The sequence below is a fragment of the Salvelinus sp. IW2-2015 genome, linkage group LG35 (genome assembly GCF_002910315.2).
Source record: "Salvelinus sp. IW2-2015 linkage group LG35, ASM291031v2, whole genome shotgun sequence".
Taxonomy (NCBI): domain Eukaryota; kingdom Metazoa; phylum Chordata; class Actinopteri; order Salmoniformes; family Salmonidae; genus Salvelinus; species Salvelinus sp. IW2-2015.
In genome coordinates this window covers 9535731-9539770 of record NC_036874.1, presented here as the reverse complement: position 1 = coordinate 9539770, position 4040 = coordinate 9535731, and the positions used below count along the sequence as shown (strand labels likewise).

General features: G+C 39.7%; 1 pseudogene; it reads left to right on the top strand.

Moving 5' to 3' along the window:
* Window positions 1-2634, top strand: part of LOC111959169 (EF-hand domain-containing family member B-like) — a 17169-nt pseudogene extending 14535 nt beyond the window's left edge.
* Window positions 2635-4040: the final 1406 nt, after the last annotated feature.

Here is a 4040-nt window from a genome sequence, read left to right as displayed (position 1 = left end):
GACTGGGGCGAAGGTTCACCTTCCAACAGGACAATGACCCTAAGCACACAGCCAAGATGACGCAGGAGTGGCTTCGGGACAAGTCTCTGAATGTCCTTCAGTTGCCCAGCCAGAGCCCGGACTTGAACCCGATCAAACATCACTGGAGAGACCTGAAAAAAGCTGTGCATCGACGCTCCCCATCCAACCTATCAGAGCTTGAGAGGATCTGCAGAGAAGAATGGGAGAAACTCCCCAAATACAGGTGGCCAAGCTTGTACTGTAGTGTCATACCCGAGAAGACTCAAAGCTGTAATCGCTGCCAAAGGTGCTTCAACAAAGTACTTAGTAAAGGGTCTGAATACCTATGTAAATTTTGAATTTTTAATACATTTGCAAAAATGTCTAAAAACCTGTTTTTGCTTTGTCATTATGGGATATTGTGTGCAGATTGATGAGGGAAAACAACAATTTAATCAATTTTAGAATAAGGCTGTAATGCAACAATGCGGAAAAAGTAAAGTTGTCTGAATACTTTTCGAATGCACTGTATTTACAATTCTACTGTATTAACTTGATAATATCACAGAATTTCTAAACACCAGGACCAACATCGCAATACTTCCGGGAAAGCTTTGCGAAGCAGACTCGACCGACCAGACATGGGTTTGGGGTCTGCAAGTCAATGGGAGAAGTGAAAAATTCTTCCATAGTTGTTAATTTTCCTTAAATCTAAAGGCACAKCCTAGATTCAAGCCAATGTCTGAAGTAGCTGAACATGTTATTACTCCAACGTTGTGAAAGTGACAAACTGACACATTTTCATTTTCATCAAAAACAACTTAACGTCGAAGGAGTGCCTTTGATTTGATTGCCTGCACATGTGCAGTTCGGCACGAGACTACCGTTAGACCTGATGACATGTTTCTGCGCATGAGCTTAGCTAACCAACGTCGCCATGACATCGCCTACAAGCATTTCTATTGGAGAAGCAGTTATCMTCATACTGTACTGTCTTTGATAATATTAAGTTCGTTTGAGATTGTTCACTGTGTTCAGTCTGAGGTGTGTCTGTCTGTGTGTGTGTGCTATGTGCATGTGTRCGTGTGTGTGTGTGACTCCACAGAAGGGTCAGGGTGTGATCGACGGGGAGGACCTGCAGGACGTGTGTCATCAGTTTAACCTGGACCTGAGTGGGCCGGTGCTGGATGACTTGATGGAGTACTGTGACATGGACAAAGATGGACTCATCAACTTTCAGGAGTTCGCCAACTTCCTCAACTGGAAGGACAAAATGCCCATCAGTAAAGRGGAGCAGCGTATTCTGACCAGTGGTCAGTTAGTGTCTAAGCATAGAAATATAATTACTAGAATGCTCATTCCCATTCAAGTCAATTTTCTGTGATTGGTGGACTGGTGGTAATTCTATTCCCTTTTGATTGACAACTCTACCTCAGAGTGTAAGATCAGCACAGCCCRAGATAACATGCAGAGAGAGGCTCTCCCTGTGAGACCTGCAGCCTCAGAGGCTTTGGCCAGACCGGAGGACCGGGAACCTGCAGAGGTGGGCAGCATGCTGAAGAATAGATATTTAGGTGAAAGATGCATGAAGAATTTGAAATAATTCCCACACTTCTCAAAAACAATTCAGGAAGGGAAAATTCTCTGAGATTCAGCACACGATTTCTCACATTTGTATCTTAGCATTACAATGGACTGGTAGTCCTTTTCCCCCTGCTTCTCTACATTGTGTGAATCTCACTGTATAATTATGACATCTTTCCACATAGACTATCGTATGTACGGGACTCCCACAGTGCGCGTCAGCGACAGCACTAACTACGGTGACCAGACCACYGCCTTTGACKTCCTGTWTCCTACGCTGTCCTCCCTAAGGGGAGTCCACATGGAGCACTTCTTCTGTCCCCGCACCTAAGAGMAGGTACAGAATACCAATGAACCCACTGAAGAATCAAGGGAGAGAAAGAAAGATATGGTCTAGTAGATTTMATAGAATCCCACATACAGTACCATGTGGGATTTTGTTACAGCATTCAAAATGMAGGAAAACGTTGTTTCAAAAATATAATTGGTATGAACAAMTCTGCCATTGGAGAAGTGATTGACGCAAAATGTTATTGAAATAGGACGGAGCATGAGCAAATCATTTGTCAAKGAGATCTTCTGATTCTTATTTCCGCCTCCATTTCCTTTTCAGATCACTGACATATTCCGAAATGTGGGCGCAAGTATTTCCGAGGAGACATTTGTGGAGGCGTGGAAGCTGGCATCCATGAGACACCCCACTGGGGACATGTGTGTGGAGATTTTCCGGGACGTTCTAAAGGAAATTCAAGCTAATTAAATCTGAATAGTATCTTTTACCTCCTCAGTATCTATTCCGTGAAAGAATGTACTTCAAGTATTCCATATACAACACAAGTGTTATACTTCTTTTTTGTCTTTGAGACTAACTATTAATTGTCATAATAACGGTCATTAAAATTATTTTCGATTGTGGACTGTAATGTATTTTCTTAGGTTGAGAGCAATAAGCTGTTTCTAGAATAAGTAATACCTTTTTGTCTGCTGCTAACTAAATGCTTACCCTTCCTTCATGTGATAATATAGAGTATCTACTCCTGAAAACTAAGTAAATACTGAGAATTATGAGTACCATCATGCAATCGGAGTCTTATCATTTGAAGTCCTGTTTATTCTGTCATACTCTTTGATTAGATTTACACACATATTTACTCTATGGTTTTATTAGTCAGTGTTATAATGTTAATCTGTCAATCCTAATTAAATATGTGGCCACAGCCTTAGACACACAAACACACAGGCGTGCGCACATACACACAGGCGTGCGCAAACACCCACCTACTGTACTGACGGCATATTGAAGTAATTGTTTGGATAACAATATCAACTTGAATAACCAGATGAATAAAAGGTACCGGGGTGCATACACTAATCCATGTCAAAACCCAACAACACAGGAATATAACATGTTAATAAACAACACATTAGCTTTTTGTCAGTGTTTTATCACTTGAATTATTCCACTACTGTAAATTACCATTTAACAATCTGACACCCTGGCGTGGTGAATTGGCTAATATGCTATAAACATATTCACTAGCATTTTAACATAAGTAAAGCTATGCACACTCATAATCACATTAGGAATAACCAGGAAGCGTCTCTAACCAGAACCCCCTACGCACCTGCCCATATTACCACGCCTGGAAATTATAATAATCCCCAACCATATTTCATTATGCATGAATTAATGCTTACTAATGAAGGAATTGTCTCTCTTTTTGATGCATCATTAATAGTGTGATTTAAGAGTTGACAGAATTGGATGAAACACAGTGTTCAATAGCCTGTCAGTGTAATTGTTTTACATTGTATTTTATTAAACATTTATTTAACTAGGCAAGTCAGTTAAGAACAAATTATTATATACAATGACGGCCTAATAGAGGATGTTTGATTTTGGCACTGGCATAATACATTACAGTACACCAACATCTGTGATTCCTTTGAGACATTTAATCATAATGTAAGATATTTGTATGCTTCATAASCACTACATAAAACCTTCACAAATCATCTAAGCATCTGTCATACTATCTAAATGATGTATAAAGGGTGACATAACCAATACCATTGTAGGGTGAATTGCCAAATGTGACATTACACACTTTGTATGTTTTTACAACATTTATAGAATATGACATATGCTTATAGATTATTTGTGAAGCATTTATGTAGRGCTTATGTATGCTATATAAAGCCTTTCCAAGTTGTACTTCCTTTAAAGTGGGACCGGTATGTGTATACTATCCTARCTTTGTTTTTTCCCAAACTAAACCGAGGTCACTCATGTAAAATGTGTATCATATAAACATCTACAGGAGGATAAGGAGACTTGCCAGTTATTATCCAACCGCCTCAATAAACACTAATTCATATTGTGATTTGTGTAACACCATCGCCCCCTTCTGCTGAGGATTGTTGTGTTTAMGAATTGTGTCCTACCTTTATAGATG